The 16,883-nt window shown below is 36.1% G+C and overlaps 1 non-coding gene across 1 annotated transcript; it reads left to right on the top strand.

The window, feature by feature from the left end:
- Positions 1-3,048: 3,048 nt before the first annotated feature.
- Positions 3,049-3,121, top strand: TRNAF-GAA. The gene has a single exon. It is a non-coding gene; the product is annotated as a tRNA-Phe (tRNA).
- The last annotated feature ends 13,762 nt before the right edge of the window (positions 3,122-16,883 follow it).

Here is a 16,883-nt window from a genome sequence, read left to right as displayed (position 1 = left end):
TTTATTCATAATATGGATCACAACAATGCAATACCCGGTAATCACTCCTCAAAAGAGGGGCTACACGCGGTATTAGCGCACCGGTCATCATATCCATATCTACCCTTCCCACCCCGTTAAGTTACTATAGCGCGGATTGGTCTCGACCACTATTGCCTACTATTACCCGCCCCATTCCTATCAGTCCCGGAGGCATTTAGGACTACTATTCCTAAAAGGGAGGGGTATTAGGATGACTTGGAGTTTTATAGGTGAAAAATCTAAGGCGACATGCAAAACACATAGGACTGCACATTAAAAGGGGAAGCACGTAAACACTAAAGGCTCATATATACCTCCTCAAACAAAGCAATCAAATAGCATGACTCAAACAACAAGCAGGGTCTGAAAATATTAAGACAAAAAGGGAGTTTAAGTTGTTGAAGCAGACCAATTTATTACATAACTCAGATAAGAAGTCCGAATCAGGCATGCCTGCTGGTTGTGGCAATTATTAATTACAAGAAAAGGGCTCAGTTTTATTTATTGTTATTACCTAAGGTTTGCCTAAATGTTTGGGGCAGAATCCTATGAGCATGGTATCTATTACGGATTCAGAATGTGGCAAAGTAGTAACAAACTTAAAAATGAGCGGTTTAAAATCTTATAGGCATGCTTGCTAAATCGTGTTAAATAGGGGATTAAATTATAAAAAAACTGGTTCGGGATAGACTGATTTTAAATTAGACTAGTCTCAGATTCTACAGATGATGGTATCCATTATTGCTGGTTTTAATTCCTGTAGACATGATATCTAGTGTTGCTGATTTTAATTCCTATAGACATGATATCTGGTGTTGCTGGTTTAATTCCTATAGACATGATATCTAGTTATACGAGAAATGGAAAGAGGTAGGTTTTCACTTGGGAATTCCTGTAGGCATGATCTCTATACATTATACTGATTTTAACCTTATAAACATGATACTCATTTATAGCCGTTTAGATCCTAGAGCATGATGTCTAAGTGGTAAAAAATTACTTGCAGAATAAAGTCCTATAGGCAGGTTATCTAGGTGTGAAGTTGAACATGCAGAATTTTAAATGAACCCCTATAGGCATGGCATCTAAAATGCAGAATCGAACATGCGGGATGTAAAACAGTCCTATAGTCATGCTTTCTAAATGCAGAATTGAATCATTTAAAACACAAACCCTATAGGCATGTTTTCTACCCTTGAGCATGCATAATTACCCATCCCTTTTTCACTAGCCAACCCCAGATGTTTATTACAAATTATTACAGACCAGTTGCTGAATTACATCAAGAAAATACATAAAAAAGGGAAATTACAACCATAGGAAGCTTGATTCTGACTTCCTCTCTGAGTTATGGAAGAAAATGCCTCAAATACCACTTGTTTCAAAGCCTTTCTCGGAGCTGGGTGTGTCAGAGTTCCCTAAGGGTCTCAAGGAACCCCGGGCAGTGCTTACACCCAGGTTCAATAAAACCAGATAAAGAGTAGTGCAGTGTGGAAGGGCCAGCCCTTATGTGTCTAAGTTCAGAGGGAGCTCATGGGTCCCAAGGCAAGGCTCACACAAGAGGGGCAGAACTCAAGTCTAAGAAGATAGTGGAAGTGCAGGAATGGGGTCTTAATCTTTATCATTCTTTTTTGTCATTTGAAATCCTTTTGATTTTTTATTACAGTTCTATATTTGATTCTATATCATATATATCTCTCATTCTATATTTATTTCAAATTCTAATTGTTTAATGGAATGGTTAGTTATAACTAATGAGACATTCCTCCGCTTTCAGGTCGAAAGTGAAGNTAAAAAAAAAACGATCGACCGTTCAAGTATTCCAAATTGAATGGCAAAATGGCAGGAAGAGAGACATATAGATGGGGTATATATCCATCTATATTGAATTGCGGATTCCGAAATGATAAAATCATTTTTGATTGGACAAAAAAAGGTCTCCTATAGAAGATAGTTAAGAAAATCAAAGAGGAGAAAACACGTTTTCGAGATAGGAATCGGTATCTAATGAATTCAATGGTTCCAGTATAAATGAAAGAAAAAGAAAAAGGAATGACATCAGAATGAGATCCTAATCTCAAAAAGAAAGGGGGATATGGCGAAATCGGTAGACGCTACGGACTTAATTGGATTGAGCCTTGGTATGGAAACTTACTAAGTGATCACTTTCAAATTCAGAGAAACCCTGGAATTAACAAAAATGGGCAATCCTGAGCCAAATCCTGTTTTACGAAAACAAACAAAGATTCAGAAAAAAAGGATAGGTGCAGAGACTCAATGGAAGCTATTCTAACAAATGGAGTTAAATGCGTTGGTAGAGGAATCTTTACATCGAAACTTCAGAAAGAAAAAGAATGAAGTGAAGGATAAACGTATATACATACGTATTGAATACTATATCAAATGATTAATGATGACCTGAATCCGTATTTTTTCTATAAAAAATAGAAGAATTGGTGTGAATCGATTCTACATTGAAGAAAGAATCGAATATTCATTGATCAAATCATTCACTCCATAGTCTGATAGATCTTTTGAAGAACTGATTAATCGGACGAGAATAAAGATAGAGTCCCGTTCTACATGTCAATACCGGCAACAATGAAATTTATAGTAAGAGGAAAATCCGTCGACTTTAAAAATCGTGAGGGTTCAAGTCCCTCTATCCCCAAAAAGACTATTTCACCCCCCAACTATTTATCCGACCCCCTTTCCTTAGCGGTTCAAAATTCCTTATCTTTCTCATTCACTCTATTCTTTTAGAAATGGATTTGAGCGTAAATGGCTTTCTCTTATCACAAGTCTTGTGATATATATGATACACATAGAAATGAGCATCTTTGAGCAAGGAATCCCTAGTTGAATGATTCCCTATCAATATCATTACTCATACTGAAACTTACAAAGTCATCTTTTTGAAGATCGAAGAAATTCCCCGGCTTTGATAAAATTTTTAATCTACTTTTGTCCTTGTAATTGACATAGACCCCAGTTCTCTAATAAAATGAGGATACTACATTGGGAATAGCCGGGATAGCTCAGTTGGTAGAGCAGAGGACTGAAAATCCTCGTGTCACCAGTTCAAATCTGGTTCCTGGCACATGATTAATTTGTATGGGTCTCTCTTCCCTCGAATTAATTTCTAATTAATTGATATGAATCAACATACATATTCTTTTAGAGTCTAGATTAGAATAATAGCTTTATCCAGTTTGGCGAGATATACCCCATCTATGTTCTAGATGGGTAGAGTTTCTTAGATAAAGTATCTAAAAGAATTGGATTCTATCTCCTCTTTTTTTTTCTCCTCTCGTTCAACCGAATTTGAATACGGAATACATATTCGAAAGGTTAAATTGGTTAATTGTTGAAAGGCTCAAAAGTAGAATCCGAATCTAGGGGGGTTGAAATAGACAAGATTCAGCTCAGATCCAAAGAAATAGAATCCGATATTCTCTCATTTCTTTGTCTTTTCTTTCATATTCGATTTCTTCATTCCGGATTTCTCCATTCCTTCCTATATGCCTTTCTAGAACCCGTCTAAGTAATGTGCGCAGTACAAAGTTCATGATGCAGAACTCATTTGGTTCATCCTATTGGTGTGACCCATCCGAAATAAGTATCTTCCAAATAAATGTGAGAATTCCAATGAATCCCTAATTGTCTTTTTTTGTTAGCCTATCGATAATTCCCTAAATTAGACCTGCTTAATCTAGAACAGAACGTGCAATCCTTGAATATCTGAAATTGTCTAAGTGGAAATAGCTTTCTTATCATTCAATGAGCATCTTGTATTTCATAAAAATTAGGGGCAATATAATCCTTACGTAAGGGCCATCCTATCCAACTTTCAGGCATTAAGATACGTTTCAAGCGTGGATGATTATCATAAGAGATTCCCAACATATCATATGATTCTCGTTCTTGAAAATCCACACTTTTCCAAACCCAGAAAACAGACGGAATTCTAGGATTCCTCCTGGAGGCAAATACTTTTATGCATACCTCCTCTGGTTGATCCACACCATCCTCTATTCTCGTAAGATGATACACACTAGCTAACAGCCCGCCAGGCGCTACATCATAGGCACATTGAGAGCGGAGATAGTTGTACCCATATACATAAAAAATGACAGCAATGGAATGCCAATCCTCGGGCTTTATTTGTAAAGTCTCTATTCCTTGGTAATCAAAGCCCAAAGATCTATGAATTAGCCCATGCTTGACTAGCCAAGCAGACAAACGACCCTGCATCTTTTTTATCTCTCCCGCATTTTTTTTTATATAAGTATTTCACATTTACGATGAAATTTCTGAAAATTNATATATATATATATATATATATATATATCATTTTGAAGTTATTTTTCATATTGAAAATATATAGGGAAAAATTGGGTGTCATACATCCACATATTTGAAGGAAAAAAATATTATATAGTGATGATATAACGAATTTCTTTTTAAGGAATATAAACTCCTTTACTATTATAAATATATGATAGGTTTTAGAGTATTATTAAGTATTTGATTAAATAAATAAAATAAAATTTGAAAGAGTACCAAGCAGAGTAATCCAAGTGTCCTTAATTTCTATTGTCGGTTAAGAAACCTTGGTTTATATAATCTTTACTTCCATAACTGCTATCTTTAAGGCATTTAATATTCTCACTCAATATTTTCTTCTATCTTTCTAATTATGTAATTAACCCTTGAGAAAGTGAACAATATTATTTGAGGTTATTGTTGTATCATGGCAGAGGACCTTCTTTAATATATTTATGTAGCTAATGTAGTGGTAAATTCTTGAAATTTCACTTACTATTAATGAAAGAAAATTGAAAATATTTAAAAAAAGTTGTAGAGAAAGAGTGCTATTAGTATCAGATAACATCATTCAGAATAACTACACAAAGTTCTCCTCTTCAAATGTCATCAGCTTATTGATTTTTATGTGCTAATATTCTGGTGCATTATAATTCGACTCGCATTAAAAACTCGTGAGAAACATATTAATGTATGATACACCTAAACTTAATCAAGGTCTAGATGATAATTTTTTATTATAATGCAAATAAATTAGCAAACAAAAGTCTATGAAACTACATGTATGCACTATCAAAGCTAAATTTTGAAGAAGAATAAGCATTTAAGACTATATTAGAACAAATCAATTCGTGTAGAGCAAAATTTTTCTTAGTAAATGTACTTGGAGGAACCGATAAAATATTTCTATATCGTGAATTATTTGCAAATGACAAATAAAGAAGCGTAATAGCATTAGCAACAACAAGTGGTGTAGCAGCAAAAGTTTTACCATGGGGTCATATGACTCTCCATGACAAATATATCAAAGTATAGTATTTAGTGCTAATCTATTAGAAAAGCAAAATAGATAATCTAGAATGACACGCCTATGTCCAAGTTCCCCAATCAAAATAAGTTGATAAGAGCTTTAGAATATAATGGACATCGATGAATGATTTGGTAGAAAAGTAACTACTTTGGAAGGTGATTTCTATGAAGACCTACCAGTTTTTCTAAAATCGAATAGAACAAAAGACTATAAATGCAAGTTTGAAAGTATCATACTTACGACTTCAAATGAAAAAAATTAAGCAAACAAATAATATGAGATTAACAAGAACATATTCACAATTCAGTAATTTTTTGCTTCGTGTCGAAAAAAAAGTATACAAGTGTTCATTTGGTCATTCTTAGGAAGAAGATTACTTAAATGAAAGTGCAAGTCTGCAAAACACATAATGGAATGAGCTATTTAGGTTGGTAGAAATGAATATGTCAAACAATTTAGTGAGACGTTGATTATGCATAATTCATAATGGACCAATATGTTTTAAAGCACGTGCGTCCAACATTCAGTTTCTACCTTCAGAAAGTGAACAATATCCATTTAAATTCGTCAAAATACTTTTTCAATACGCTTTGTGATGTTTAAAGAAGGGTCGGCAATCCCTATATTGGACTATACTTTGTTATCATATTCTTTTTACATGAAACTATATGTTGCACTTTCAAGAGCGATATCACTATCAAATACAAGAGTTCTGATCATTATAGAGCATTTAAAACAACACACATGAACGTAAACAAAATATCGTGTAAAAAGAAATATTAGGTATGCTATGACCAAATTTCACATGTATCTATGCTTAAAAACAAATAATATATGATTGAACAAAATCGATAATTTTTTTTAGGTTCAAGTGGTATTACTTATCAATGGAACCACATGAATTTTCAGCATTTAAAAAATATTCTTGCATTCTATTCCCATAAATTGCATTACATGAGTTCTTTATTCATTTGTATAATCTTTTGATAGATTTGATTGGTTGGTCTATCGTATAAATTATTGATCGAAGATTTACGTGCATTGCACGTACATAGAGACTAGTTACATTAAAAGCACGAAGGCCCTTAGCGAAATGTCGTTCGCCTTTTTTACCCTTTAAAAATAAATTTTACTTTAGACAAAATCGTAATTAAATTATCTTCCTAATATTTAGTACTTCGAAATCAATTAAAATTTAGAGTTTTATATTTTTCCTTCTTTGAACTATGTAAAAAGTCCTAATATTTAGGACTTCAATTAAAGACTTTGAAGGTATCTAATTTATTTATTTTAAAAAGAATTATGTTCACATATGGAAATTTTGAATTCATTATAGAGTCCAAGTCAACATATAATTAGGGGTGTGCATTCGAATCAGTTTATCGATAAATCGAATCGATTATTTGTTATCGAAATCGAAATCGAAAAAATCGAAACCTTATTGAAACGATAACGATGAGCATATGTACAAATCGATAATCGATAACTAATTATCTATATGGGTCAAAATCGAATCGATAAATCGAATGCACACCCCTAGACTGTAGACACTTGTTAAATGAGTAATTACCTATTTGTGTAGATTAATATAACATATAGAATGTATATATATTCCGCTACTATTTTGAAAGCGGCTATACAATATTATTTTCCCTAATCTATACCCTTTCCTTTACCCTAAGTCCCTTACCCTATTATTTTCTCTATCACATTTAAGGAATGATCATATTTAAAGATCAAGGGAATGAAGTTCAAATTAATGGAAAACAGAATTAGCCGTGATGATGTGTTTTGTTTTGTTTTGTTTTTTTTATACCGTTGGAGTGTTGGTGGCATACATTTGATCCCTTACTTTAGTTTTGTTGCATGTGCTTGTTGACACAATTTTTATATTATAAATGGTGTTCGTCTTATTTTAGCTTCTTTTTGTCCATATTAGTTAGGCGCGTTTATAGCGATATACTTTCCGTGGAATCCCGCAAATTTTCTTATTGGTGTAATCGATAAACGAATCGATAAGCCCCCAAAATCGATAAATCGAAATCTAAAAAATCAAAACCTTATTGAAACGATAACGATAAGCATATGTACAAATCGATAATCGATAAGTAATTATCGATAAGGGTCAAAATCGAATCGATAAATCGAATGCACACCCCTACATATAATAGTTTTAGTATATCTTAAAGTACATTTATTATTTTTTTATCCGAAAAAGTGTAGTTATTAAAAGAAACAAATTCACGAGATTTCATTGTTTCTTTTTTCCTTTAGTCTTGATTTTGCCTACAATTTTTGGTTTTCTAATTTTTAATTTGTAAGAACCAACATCCGCGTCCTAAAAAAAATTGCCCGATTGAGAAGTTATTTTAAATTATATTGTCAACCATTGAAACCTTGATAATATTCCTAAGGCAAGAATAAGTTAACATATTGAAGACTATTTCTATTGAGCTCAGTTTACATAACAGAATTAGTCATTTCGAAAATTTATTTGACAAATGGAGGATTTGATTGCAATAGGATGATAATTTACTCATCCCACTGAATTAAGACTATAGACATGCAAATTAACATTAAAACAATAATAATTTTTTTATATGTTTCAGTATTCTTGTGTTTATAAGGGTTTATTACAAAAATATAATTGCACGTATTAATAAATACGTGTTAGATGCAAATTCCCCATAACCCTTTTACTCTTAAAAAAAATGCAACTTGATTTATCTATATCTATATTATATTAAAAGCACGAAGGGCCTTAGCGAAATATCGTTCGGCTTTTTTACCTATTAAAATTTTTATTTCATATTAGACAAACTTATAATTTAATCATTTTTCTATAATTTGGAATTTTAAAATCAATAAATTTTTTAATATTAAATATTTCATTATTTGAACTATGTACAAACTCCTAATAATTAGGTTATATGAATTTGTTCCTTATTTGGCTTCTATCCTATATATAGTAGTTAAAGTATACACACTGTAACGACCCGACCGGTCGTTTTGAGTACTAGAGCTCCGTTCAGCAGTCGGAGGCCATGAACAGCTTCATTTCAGGTATTATGACTTGTACGCGTGGTCGGAATTAAATTTCGGGAAGTCCAAAGTTGATTTGGGAAGAGAATTCTTATTTCGGAAGCTTAAAGTTGGGAGAATGAACTAAGATTGGAATTTTGAGTAAACGACCTCGGAATTAGGATCTGAAGGTTCCAACAGGTTCGTATGATGATTTCGGACTTGGGCGTATGCCGGTTCGGGTTTTGGATAACCCGGGAGCGTTTTGGCGCCTATTGTGGAAGTTAGCATTTTAGAAGGAATTTCATAAGTTTGGTTTGAAGTGCATTTCAGAGTTATCGATGTCCATTTGGAATTCCGAGACTGGGAGTAGTTTCGTATGGTGATTGTGGAGTTGGGAGCGCGATCGAAAGTGAATTCGGAGGTCCGTAGGTCATTTTGAAGCCATTTGGCTAAAGATAGAAATTTGAAGGTTTTTGGGAAGTTTGACCGGAGGTTGACTTTTTGATATCGGGGTCGGAATCCAATTCCGAAAGTTGGAGTAGGTCCGTAATGTCAAATATGACTTGTGAGCAAAATTTGAGGTCAATCGAACGTGATTTGATAGGTTTAAACATCGGAAATAGAAGTTGGAAAGTTCAAAGTTCATAAAGATTGAATTGGGGTGCAATCCGTGATTTTCGTGTTGTTTGATGTGATTTGAGGCCTCGAGCAAGTTCGTAATGTGTTTTGGGACTGGTTGGTGTGATTGGTTGGGGTCCCGGGGGCCTCGGGTGGATTCCGGGTGGTTAACGGATCGAAATTGGAATTTGGAAGAGAGCTGAAGGCATCTGGTTGCTGGTATTTTCGCTTCTGCGGTTGGTTGACCGCAGAAGCGGCACCGCAGAAGCGAATGGGGAGCCGCAGAAGCGGTTTTTGGTCCAAGGCTTGAGGACCGCAGATGCGGTCAAAGTTCCGCAGAAGTGGGACCGCATCTGCGGAAGGAGCATCGTAGAAGCGAGAAAGGGCGGCTTGGGAAGGAGCCGCAGAAGCGGCCTTTTGACCGCATAAGCGGAACCGCTGATGCGGTATGGCTTCCGCAGAAGCGGAAATAACTGGAGCCAGAAGCTTGTTTTAAATCGTGGGATTGAGTTCATTTCTCCCATTTCTTCATGGCTTGGGTGATTTTTGGGGAGCTTCAAGAGGGGATTTTTGTCGTCAATGTTAAGGTAAGTTATCCTTATCACTTTTGAGTTAAATACATCAATTATGCATGGATTTAAGCATGAGAATTAGTGTAAAATTGAGGGTTTTGGTGGAAAACCTCGAAAATTATAATCTTGGATTTTGATCACAATTTTGAGTATGGAATTAAGAGAAAATCATATATTTGAGTTCCTAAGGTCATGGGTAACCATTATCTTCGAGAAATTTTGGATTCTGGGCACGTGGGCCCGAGGGCATTTTGGTCATTTTACTAAGCGGAGTTGGGAATTTGTATAATCTGAATTGTTAACAAGTATTTGAGCATATTCTCATTAGTTTGTCGTTAATTGGCTAGTTTTGGTGCATTGTGTGTTGGTTCAAGCCTTCGGAAGAATGTAGAATGCCGGCTATGAGTCTTTGGAGTGAGGTGAGTCTCCTTTCTAATCTTGTGAGGGGGAATTTGCCCCCTAGGCGAGTTAAATTGGTTATGTGCTCGTAGTTGTGGGGCTACGTACGCACGAGGTGACGAGAGTCCGTGCGTAGCTACTATTATGCTATTGTTCGGGTAGTCTAGGACCCAAAAGCATGTTATACTTGGATTAATTATGAACCCATTGATAGCTTGAATTGTTTAAATCACCTTGAATTGGTAAAGGAATTTAAAAAAAGATTTAATATTAATTTTCCTGAAATGTTAAAAAGAGAAATTTATCTATTTGGATAATTATCCTCGATAAATTCTTAATTGCCTACTTGAGCATGTATTTTATGTGTACCTGCGTCGCATGGATGATTCGCGAGCAAGATATGTGTTTATTTATGAAACGGGCCGAACACCTCGGCAGATTTAAATAGATGCATCTATTGGTTCGGGCCGCTCAACCCTCGGCAGTGCACATTTTACATTCCCGTTGGAGCGGGCCGTCGCCTCGGTGTGATTTGCGCATGTTATTTGTCGCTTGAGAGCTTATATGTGGAATTGGCCCTTCGTGGCTTGAAATAAATTGATAAGATAATAAAGAATAAACCTTGAAGCCCTTGATTATTGTTGAAGGGCATTGCCTATCTTACAGCTTTGTGATTTAAAACTGTACATATATATACTCCATGATTTCCTCACACATTTAGTGTATTATTATTGGACCGCTAGTGAGTGTCCTGGTTGACCATCTCGTCTCTACCCCTTCGGGATTAGGCGGGATACTCACTGAGTACACGTTGATTACGTACTCATACTACACTTCTGTGCATTTTTTTGTTGAAAAGGTATATGTTACTTTAGCGGCCTACTGGGCGTGGCAGCAAGGATGTTTCTGGGACTAGGTGAGCTGCATCATTTGAGGCGACCGCAGCTAGTGTAGTTCCTTTCAGTCCTTGTATTTATTTCCCCGTCCATCATATTTCGGACTGAGGCTGTATTTTATTTTCCTTATCAGTAGTTGCTCATGTACTTGTGACACCGGGTTCTGGGGATGTATTTGGATTTATTCGGAAATCTCAAAAGTTGTTCAAATATTTCATTATACATTCGGAGGAATATACTGAGTCTTGTTTAAACTGTATAAAAGAAATGTTTTCAAATTATTATAACGAGAAATTAATTATGTATTCTAGTTGGCTTGCCTGACAACGGTGTCCGGCGCCACCACGACCCTTGGTGGATTTTGGATCGTGACACACACGTAATTGATGTTTACTTTACTAGCACATTAGGACGTAAGAATAAGTCTTTAAATAAGTTTAAAAATGACATGCCTACGTTAGAAAATAACAATAATTTACGGTCATGGTAAATATATACTATTATGCAGCTTAAGTTTATAACTAAATGTGTTTGCAACTAATTTTCAACAAATGAAAAATAAACTGCAATCACAAAATAAGAGAAACATATTTTTACTAATCAATTGTGAATACAATTCTGTTTGCCCTTGATTCTTCTCTCCTGATTATCTCCGTGATTCGAGGGCTGAAGCTGGGTTCTCGAATGTAGGATGATGCAGACCTCCTGGGGATGTATTTGATCTTCAACTTCTTGAACTATTTGATTCATGTCAAGAAGTATCTGGCCATATTTTGATCTCTTTGTGAATATCCCATGAGTTTATGGGATTTTGAGACACCTCTTCAAGGGAATATGTATCCCTTTATATAGGTGTGAGTTAGGGTTAGGGTAGAGTAACCTCTAAGAAACCCTAATAGACTCCTAGGATTTCAAGAGTACAGTAGTATCTTTAATTTAGGATTTGGCTTGATCTCTTAAAATTTCGATGTCTACAAATGCCTCCTACTTCAAGGTTTGTCGGCGTGTAGGCTTGCCGAAACTTTAAGATGAGACTTGAAGTACTCTACCATCACGACAAATGGTTTTGAAACTTGGAGTTTTGGATTTATAGGAGGAGGAGATGAAGGGCAGAACTGGTCCCACTGGGCGTGCCAATTTGTTTGCAATAAATTTATGCGGAGAAAAATAGAACTGCAACCACAAACAACTATAAAGAAAAAAGAATTTTATGATATACGTTGTAGGTTACCACTTTGTTTATCCCTTGATTCTTTCCTCCGACTTATTCTACGTGATTCGAGGGCCTTAGCAGCGTATTTCTCGAACGTAGGATGATGTAGACCTCCTGGGGATGTATTTGATCTCCAGCTTCTTGAACTATTTGATTGTCAAGAAGTATCCGGCCATATTTTGATCTCTTTGTGAATATCCCAAGAGTTTATGGGATTTTGAGACGATCTCCATTTTTGAGATACCTTTTTAAGGGAATATATGACCCTTTTATAGGAGTGACCTAAGGTTAGGGTAGAGTAGCCTCCAAGAAATCCTAATAGACTCCTAGAATTCGAAGTGTCTTCTTGTAGTATCTTGAATTTTAGATTCAGCTTGATTTGTTAAAATTTCAGTGTCTACAAATTTTCCCTACTTTAAAGTTTGTCGAGGTGTAGGCTTGCTGAAACTTGAAGACGAGACTTGAAGTACCCGACCAACACAACAGATAATCTTGAAACTTGAAGTTTTTGATTTGCAGGAGGAAGAGATGAAGGGCAGAACTGGTCCCACTGGGTGTGCCAATTTGTTTGCAACTAATTTTTAACATATCAAAAATAAATTGTAATCACAAAATAAGAGAAAAATATTTTTATTAATCAATTGTGAGTACAATTCTGTTTCTCTTTTGATTCTTCTCTCCTGATTATCTCCGTGATTCGAGGGCTGAAGCCACGTATTTCTCGAATGTAGGATGATGCAGACCTCCTCGGGATGTATTGTTGATCTCCAGCTTCTTGAACTATTTGATTTTCAAGAAGTATACGGCCATATTTTGATCTCTTTGTGATTATCCCAAGAGCTTATGGGATTTTGAGACGATCTCCATTTTTTAGATACCTTTTTAAGGGAATATGTGACCCTTTTATAGGAGTAACCTAGGGTTAGGGTAGAGTAGCCTCCAAGAAACCCTAATAGGCTCCTAGAATTTTAAGAGTCTTCTTGTAGTATCTTGAATTTTAGATTTAGCTTGATTTGTTAAAATTTTAGTGTCTACAAAATGTACAATATATACTTATATAAAATCATAAACCAAATTATAAAATTCGATAAGGAACATAGATAAGATGTTCAAATTTATTGAGATTAATAGCAATAGGGTGTGCTTTAATTTAAAAGAAATTTAAGATAGTTTTAAGTATAACTTCCTGCATATTTCTTTTAAAAACAATTTAGTTGAACATATCGAAAGTCTTTACATTCAGAATTTTAACATTACTGATAATGTTATTTTGTATATTTTTTCATTTATTTGAGTTATGTAACATAATTATAATACTTTTCATGTTGTTTTGTAGGACATTATGAAACATGTGGTTTTAAAACAAGCCATAAATATTTTTATGGATATATATCATCTTATTAAGAGTAAATTAAAAGGTTTAAAGTTAGATTATTTCTAAAATAGGAAAGTATGACATTCTTTCTTGGGACAGACTAGAAAAAAAATATGACACATAAGTTAGGATAGAAATAGTAGAATTTTAAAATCAATAAAAAAAAATTATCTTGTATATATTGTTCATTAAATGAACGAGGTAACATAACGATAATTCATTCGGAAAATATGCAGCAAGGCAAAATAAATAAACTTCTTACCAAAAAAGTATTAGAAATTTATGTTGCAACCTTCACACATAACTACAGTTAAGCAACAAAGATAACCCATAAATATGAGTTTATGATTTCATGACAAAGCAATACATATACTACGAGAGACACCATATCATTAAAATTCATAAATGTTTTTTGGGGCTTTCTCTCTCTAGAATGAGAGCTTCTCTCAGCTAAGGCTGAATGGCAAAGAAGTCACGGACTGGAGGGCGAGGGCACGAAGGAAGTGTAATTCAACAGGGGAATATGGCTAGAAAAAGTGTTCCCCAATCGGAAGATGCAAAGAAAACTAGAAGTTTGAATGTGATACGAGGCATAAAACCACTGGAACTAAAGCAAACACCAACGGATGGACCGTCAATAATGGTGACTCCCATGACGAACAATTAATTGACAACCTCAGTGGGGACAAGCAACCAAAAACATGCACAGAGCTCTGGGAAGAATTCGTGGGCGGATCAGGTTGAAAATAAAAGAAAATCCCAAAGTGAATCAGGTATTGCTCAAGCCCTAAAACCTAAATCGTGGAGTAGTGTAGTGGGAAAAGTGATTATCAGCGAGGGCTTTAATTTGGAAAGGGAAGGGGAAACCTCTACAAATGTCAAAATTACTTTGGCAGATGTGCATGAGGAAATTGAGTATTGGCAGTCTGCAGTAGTGTGCTATGTTTTGGGAACGAATCCCCCTTTAATTGTAATAGAGGTGTATTTCAATAGAATATGGGGTCATTTGGGGCTAGATAAGGTGCCTCAAACTAACAAAAGGGTCTTTATGGTAAGATTTCACAGTGTAAAAGGAAGAACAAAAGCAATTGAAGGGGAACCCAAACTTTAGATAGAAAATCAGTGGAGGTGAAGCCATGGAAACCAGGAATGGATATGAGTAAAATAATGGTGGAGCAGGTTCTAATTTGGATCCGGCTTGTGGGACTGGATCTCAAGTATTGGGGTCAAGCTGCTTTGGCCAAAATTGCAGGATTAGTAGGTAAGCCTATACAAGCTGATACTGCAACTACAAGGAAGGAGAAATTAATGTATGCTAGGGTGATGTCACGACCCAAACCCCGCACTGGTCGTGATGGCGCCTCTAGTGAAGACGAGGCCAGCCAACTAACCCAACTCGTCTTTTCAAAGTAGTTAAACATAATTAAACCGCTTAAATATGACTTAATAGTATTAATTAGCGGAAATACAACCCAACACAGCCTTAATCGGGGTGTCACAAGTCACGAGCATCTATAAGAATGTAATTACATTTACAAGTCTAGAAATACACTGAACAGGAATAATGAATAACATAGAAAGAAACGGTGCTGCGAACGCTGGCATACACCTCGCTAGACTACTACAGCTCTGCCTCCAAACAGCCAATACCCGCTACCGGGTGAATAAATACCTGCAGCTGCACACGAGGTGCAGGGAGTAAAGTGAGTACTCCAACTCAGTGAGTAATAAAAGTAAATAACAATTGAGCAGTAAGAAATCACGTAAAGCAACCAACATGTTGTATAGAAGCAGGGTGCAATCCTTTGAGAAAATAGTGAAGCTGTGAAATCTTTAGAAATATATTGGCTTAGTTTAAATCTCTTTTGAAAATGATCTTTTCAACAGTTAGGAAACGATTTCAAAACAATTAGTGCTGATAAGCACAGAAAAAAAATCCGCCCCTCGGGCACAAATACCGCAGTATAACAGGTAAAAAGGCAAGTAACTATGCAAGATGAACACATAAAAGTTCGCCCCTTGGGCAATATCTCAAAACAGTACCAGCCCCTCGGGCTCACTCTCAGTAACACTCTCAGCCCCTCGGGCTCTCTCTCTCAGATCACTCTCAGAACAGTATCATATAGTAACCGCTGCGGCGTGCAGCCCGATCCACATCTCGCTGCGGCGTACAGCTCGATCCATATATCGTCGACGACGCTCACTGGGGTGTGCAGACTCCGGGAGGGGCCTCTTACAGCTCAAGCACAATATCAAGCCACCTCGTGGCATATAACATAAGGCCTGAAAGCCTTCTCACATCACTCACAAGGCCTGAAAGCCTCCTCACATCACTCACAAGGCCTGGAAGCCTCCTCATATCACTCAACATATCCTCATATATGGCCCTCGGCCTCACTCGGTCCAGAAAACATCATAAGCCCCTCGGGCATCAATAAAATAGTAGTGCTAAGCCCAAACAACAGTGGAAATATCATTTAAGTCTCAAAGTTCAATTAAAGCGGCTGAGTTTGTAAAACAGTATAATCAAGAGGACTGAGTTCAAGTAGTATATCAAAATAGTGAGGAAACCGTGATAAAAATCCCCGAAGGGTTCAGGTAATTGGCACGAAGCCCAAATATGGCAATCAGCCCAAATCATGATAATAACAAATAAGTTTCAGTCAAATACGCGGTAAAATCATCAATCGGGACGGACCAAGTCACAATCCCCCAACGGTGCTCTACCCCACGCTCGATATCCGGCGTGCAAGTCACCTCAATATAGCACTACGGTGTGCAATCCGGGGTTTTAAACCCTCAGGATATCATTTACAATCATTACTCACCTCGAACCGGCGAAATCTCTAGCTCGCGACGCCTTTGCCCCTCAAATCGGCCTCCACGCGCGTCGAATCTATCCAAAACCAGAACGAATACGTCACAATATGCCAATGGGACAATTCCCAATTGAAAACAATCGAAAATTATTAAAAATCTCGAAATTGGCAAAACCCGAGCCCTGGGCCCACTTCTCGAAACTCATAAATTTTCACATCAACGGGTTCCTTATCTCCTCACGAGTTTATACATACCAAAAGTACTAATTTCCGATAACATTTCGACCCTCAAATCCTCAAATATATCCAAGAGGGTTTTCAAACTTTTCCAACTTAAAATCACTAATTACATGTTAAAAATAACAATGGATTCGGGTAATCTAACCAAAATTGAGTTAAGAACACTAACCCCGATGTTTTTCTTGAAAATCTCTCGAAAAATTGCCTCAGCCGAGCTCCCTTGGTCCAAAAATGGAAGAGTGAGACGAGTTTGGACTTTATTCTGCTGCCAAGGGATTTGTTCTTCGCGTTCGCGGTCCTCCTCTCGCGTTCGCGAAGAACAAAATTTCCAAAAGTCATTTTTCAAACTC

Source organism: Nicotiana attenuata, unplaced genomic scaffold, assembly GCF_001879085.1.
Source record: "Nicotiana attenuata strain UT unplaced genomic scaffold, NIATTr2, whole genome shotgun sequence".
Taxonomy (NCBI): domain Eukaryota; kingdom Viridiplantae; phylum Streptophyta; class Magnoliopsida; order Solanales; family Solanaceae; genus Nicotiana; species Nicotiana attenuata.
Note: the sequence above shows the minus strand (reverse complement) of the source record. Positions and strands in the feature narration are given on the sequence as shown.